The sequence below is a fragment of the Dipodomys merriami genome, unplaced genomic scaffold, assembly GCF_024711535.1.
Source record: "Dipodomys merriami isolate MVZ:Mamm:240054 unplaced genomic scaffold, mDipMer1.0.p SCAF_1, whole genome shotgun sequence".
Lineage (NCBI taxonomy): Eukaryota > Metazoa > Chordata > Mammalia > Rodentia > Heteromyidae > Dipodomys > Dipodomys merriami.
The window spans coordinates 62,432,682-62,438,806 of record NW_027202270.1 but is presented as its reverse complement, the minus strand read 5'-3'; positions in this window follow the sequence as shown (position 1 = coordinate 62,438,806).

Here is a 6,125-nt window from a genome sequence, read left to right as displayed (position 1 = left end):
CTGCCAGCCTTTGATGATAGAGGTCAGATTCTTTCTATAGAAGGTTTGACAGACACCAGAAGGCTGATAACTCTTGGAAAGTAGAGCTTCTGGTCCCAAGGTAAATGCTTAATTAAGGTTCAGGATGATGGGACTCCTTCTGTGTTTCATATATGACTCAAATACTGTCTATGCTTCACCTGACCCAAACTATGAACTCTGAAATTTCTACACCAATGGAGGAAAAAGAGAAGAAAGACAGAATTATTTTGCTTAAAGCAGTCTGAGTTATTGCAGATAGATTCAATCAGTGTCAAAAACAAGGGTTTGGAATTTTGTGAATTTCCACCCACCTAAATGTCTAGACACTCAAAGGGATGTGCAGAACTGCCTCTGATCATTCCTGCTAAATACATCACTTCATGTACACTGTCACTTGTTATATGGGTTTATTTGTGTTATCTTTGAACTCAATGTATATTATTCTGCCTTTGTCAATATCTAATCCTGTTTTCTATATGCTTTAACCTATTCCAGATGCTGAGAAAATGTAAAGTCTTTGGAATGCAGCTGGCCCCTGTAATCTAGTTGCCCAATCATTACTCTCCCTCTCCAAATTCCATGTAACTGTCAATTTTAAGCATGCATTGTCTGGGACATTTATATCCTGTAGTTTAAGACAGATGCCAAATGTGCATAAATGTGACCTTGACCACCACTATTGGCATCCATGCTGCTTAAAAGGAAAATGGACTCTTAACAAAACCTGAATGCTTATCTGTTACTCACAATCATTTAATAGTCTGAAGTATATGCTCCCTATGTCAATTCTTTGGTTGCCTGTCACAGTACTTCCCATCAGGCATTCAGCTTCCACTATGTTCTATATAGGACATAGCCAGAGCTTTAGTGATATCAATTTGGATATTAAACAGACGAGTCAGAATCAAAGTCATCTGATGCTTACTTTACATCAGCAGCATGACCAGCTTCCCTGTACACAGGGAACACTGTCCACAAAGATAGAGTGTCTTCTTTGATAAAATGGTACATTATAAAATGACACCTTAAATTGGCAGCAAACTGACTAGACATTGGATATAATGAAACTATGTAATCTATATGGTTTTTTTTGGGCTGAAATTTAGATTTTCTTCTTCATTTTCAATCCTTTATTGTATTTCTAATATGTTTTCACTTTATTAAATTAAGCTCTTAACTTCAAGGGATGAAGGTAATCACAAACACATAAAGAAAGCAAAGCAAACAGAGCTAATCTCAGAAAGCATTAGCATATGAAGACATGGCAAACAGGTGAGTGCATTATTTATGTCTCAGAGAGACTATCACAGAAGCCTAAGGAAAGAATACAAAAAAAAATCAGATGACTTTTAAAAACATAAGGGAGGCTTAGACAAAACCATTTGCTTTGGTTCAAAAACTGATCAATAGTACCCTTTTAAAAGGAAGTTTGGGGAAAAAATTTTCTCTATGATACGTATCCTTCCTCACGTTTCCCGAACGCCATAGCTCTATCTTTATGCTGGCATTTTCATTGATTTTCCTCTTTTATGCTTTATTTATTATTTATTTTGGATCCATCTTTTTGGAGAACAACTTGAGAAGTCAATTTGTCCATAAATGGGTTGTGAAGTCATTTTGTCCATCAACAGATTCTGTTGATAAAGAAGATTGAAGATAAATGTAGTCCTAAAAGTCCCTCTTACACTATTAACCAAACAAAAGTGATGCTAATAATTTAACCACTTTACTCAGTTATGTATCGATCTTTCTTATATAAAGATTAAGGATTTTAGTTAATGAAAGCTGGCCTCTATGAAGAAGAGAACTTAGTTATTCCATATGTCATAAAAAGTCTGATGGGAGACTAAGCAGATTGTAATACTTTCCTCTTTAGTGGAAAAACATGGCAAATTTTCCATAGTTTTTAGGCTGATCTAAAAGCTAAATGATATATTCTTATCTTCAAGATTATCTGAGTTTGAGACCAGTCATCACAGGGCGAATCTGTGACAGTAAAGGAGGCAGCTAAGAATATCCTCCTTGAAGCTTCAGAAATCTGTGTTTACCTTCTAAGTAACACCTGACTCACCTAAATACCATTATCAGAGTTGTAGTGGGTCTTTAAATCTTTGAGTCTTCAAAAACTGTAATCAGTTTAAAACTTCACTTTGATCAGACTTTGCTACAAAGGCAAAATCTTGTATAAACAACCTGCATTTGCCCCAGACTAGATTTGAAGCCCCCACCTTTCCAGTTAAGCTTTTTGGAGTTTAGGAAAGTGATGTATTTTAATCTAGGATACAGGAGGATGATAAACTACCTTCAATTTCTCCTTCCCTGCTTGGAAGCACAGTGATTATGAAAGTCTCATCCAATTACACTTTGGCCAGAGTCAGGCAAGAAGATGCCATGGGAGTCCAGGGCAACTCAGATTTGCTCATAGCCCCTGACTATCTCAGTGAACAGCAAGTGTGAGGTGAATGGCTTGTGAGAGGGAGAATATTTTGCATAGCAGAGAAGTACTAGAAAGAGATGATTAATAAAGATTCTAGGACTCTTTACTGTAATGTAGAGAGCTAGTGATGGTGTATGGGAAAGGCTGGAAGATATGGAAAGAAAGACAATTGAAGATTTGAGGAATGGATTTGCTCTACCAACCCTTCCATATCAGCTGAGCACTAATCTGTACACAAGGCTGGAAAGTAGAATGCATTCACCTAGATTAAATAGACAGAGCATAGTAAGAGATGAATGTATATATACAAGACTTTTCAAACAAAGTATGTGCAATAATACATATAGAACCTCCAGTTAACTACAGAGATAAAAGGATTGTTGTTCTGAAAACAAGGTTGGTTTTCTATATATTAAATACAGATCTTACAACATGACTTTGTGATTATTACCAGAACTGGAATGCCATCATTTTCAATAAGACTGTGTGTGTGTGTGTGTGTGTGTGTGTGTGTGTGTGTGTGTGTGTGTGTGTGTGTGTGTGTGTGTGTGTGTGTGGTGTGAATTGAAAAGCATATGTGAAGAAATATGTGTTCTTCCTCTGCTTCTCATCCTTTTTAAGTGACAAAATTGTCCTTTTGTAGCTTTGCTGTTACTTGCATTTGACTTTTACATGTTTTTGCTGCTAACTAAGCTAGAATAACTGAAGTGGGAGCCAAGGAGCCATAATTGTGTCATGGATTTGCACCAAAGTACATACTTTACTATTTAATTTCTTAAGGAAAGTATTGCAAGCAAGTGAGTCAGTTTTGCTTGATCTCAGCTAAGAAGAAGCCGACTGAAAGAAATTCTCAAGCATGGAAGACAGTCAGTTTATGGAAGGTATTTGGAAAATCACATGCTACTTATTCATTCTGACACAGTCCACAGCTCAGAAGCAAATGGAATAAAGAACCAAATCACCAAAAAGAAAAAAAAAGAGCAGAAACTTCCTTTAATACAGAGTGAACAATCAATTATGTGGTATAAGGACTTAAAATAATGTTGTGGAAAGAACTTTTTGTGATAGCAGAAATGTCCATATCCATGCAGTCTACCCACACAGTCATTTACCACATGTGGCTGCTGATCACTTAAAATGGCTTACATGGGGATTAGGAACTAAATTCAATCTTTTCTTTAATTTCAATTAAATTAAATCTAAATTGTTAACATGGCTGATGATTTTTTCTTCATTAATCCAAGGCTCAAAAAGAAAAAGTAGAACTTTAGATGCGTAATTATGTCTATATGACATAATTGCATTCTGAATTCTTTCACAGTTGATTTATACCAAGTATCTTCTCTGTATTGCCATTTTTCTATTTTGAAAATACTGCTATCATTCTATAAACAAGAAATCAATTCTCAAGTATGATTTAAATATATATATATATTATATATATAGGCACCATATCAATAGACATATAAATCTAAGAGATAAAATATTTAGAGGAATTGATTTGGAAGTTATATTGAATTATTTGGGTAATATAATTATAAAAATGATTATGAGAAAGTCTCTGCTCAAAAAGCTTGCATGATAGTAGCAAGATAAACTATGATATGATTTCAACTAAAAATAATGTGAAAAATAAATGAGAGAGGATATGACTCTGCCTGGAAGAGGTTGTGTCTTGGAAGATGAGGTTGGGTTTGGATTGGGTGCAAGGGAGAAAAGGAGAGAGAGAAAGGGAGAAAAAGAGATCATGCCATCACCACAGAAAGAAGAAGGGAAAGTGGGAGCTTTTGGCTTGTGTCAAATTATTTGGGCACAGCTCTAGGTTAGCAAACTAATGGTTAGGACTAGAGAGAAAAGTAGATTAAACTGCTTCTCTGAAATGCCTAAAATGCTCACTATGGATTTTTTAATCTGTAGAAAAGCTAGTGACAACAGAAGCTTTGGGGGAAAAGCAACAAACAAGGTATAAGATCTACGATTCAGAGATTCAATGTCAATGAACGTGTATAGAAATGTGGATGAATGAGGGTTAATGTGATTAAATTAGGGGTCAAGCAAAAGTTTATAAGATTAAGAGGGAGCTTAACAAAGGAACAATAAAAGGAGATCAGATATGGTTCAAAAGAATCCATAATATTTGGTGACCTAAGAGATGTGGGTGTTTCAGAATGAGGGACAGGACACAGCAACTGTGAAGTTTTTAGTTTGGGTGACTAACTGATAACACTCATCAAACTAGGAAATCAAATCAAGTCTGGGCTTGCTGATTTTGAAACAGAAGCTGGCATCCATCTAGAGATAAATAAATAATGCCAAGATGAATTGAAATTTCTCAGATGGATAGTAAGCAAACATCTCAAAAAGGCCACAGTCAAACCTCAACAAGCCATTATTGGATCTCCAACTGGGTGTTAGAAATGCTAGTCTTGAGCTCAACAAAGAGGTCAGAAACATATGCATGACTCACTGAACAGAAATGACAGGGAAAGGCTGAAACATGTGATTTTGGTGATAAGGAAAATGTTGTGTGACTTATGAGAGGATGGGGCAGGTACTTAAGGTATGAGTCACAAAGGCAATTGAAGAAATAAAAACAAAGTTTGGAGAATTCAGGATAAAAAACCAACAAACCAAGTATAGAGGAATACACTTCATACATTGGATTCTACATGCTCACCAAAACAATCCACACATACTTTCTATGCAGGACTTTCTCCCTGGGCTAACCCCAGGAGAGGACAAAGTAAAAAGCCTCATGTGAACAGATGGAGAGGAAAATCAGTAGTGGTGGGTAGAGCTGTAGTAGGACTGTTGAGACAGCAGACACACAATACACAGAGGAAGGGTTCCCTGGAATGTGAGACCTGACCCGCATATGGGAAATACAAGGGATGAAGCTGAAGTTGTGTAATTGAGACCTTGATGAGCTGATGCTGTCAGCAGGGAAGAACGGTCAAAGATCAGCTGTTTCTTTCTAGTTAGACCTTGAAAAAAATAACTTTACCTCTCAATCTCAGTTGCCTCCCATCTAAAAGAGGTGTGATTATAGGATTCAATCAGTAGTTGTGAGGATTAAATGAAATGGTGCACCTCACAGACTCACTAAATGTTAGTTCTTCTTTATAGTTTTGTATCAGACATGCCGATCAGTGGGTGCTGTCCTTAGCATGTCAGTTGAATGCAAAGTGTCTCCTTATACCAGGAAAGAATCCTCATTCCCTGTTAAAGAACCATATGCTGCCCCAGAGCAGTGCCCTCACTTCTGACTTAGCTCAGATTGCTTGAAAATCAGTACTCTAAGTCAGGTCTCTGCACTCAGTTTGAGGCTTATCAGTTCTAGCTTTGGGAGCAGACAATTTTACATAGTGGCAGATTGCCAAAAAAGTACTTATCTACTATCTAAAGTGCTATCTACATTAGAGAATTCAGAATTTAACCCATCTTTATCCACACAGGACAAGAATTAATAACTTTTTCAGGGTAAAACAAATGGGTAGGAGTAGAGGGACTAAGATACAGATCTGAGATTGTTCTCGTTTTTTTTGGTTGTTGTTGTTTTGTTTTGAGAGAAATTAATACTTCTTTAGTTCAAAATGTATGCTTTACTTAAAATAAAATTAATGTTTTCATCTATCCATCCACACAAGAAAGTATTTGTTAGACTATG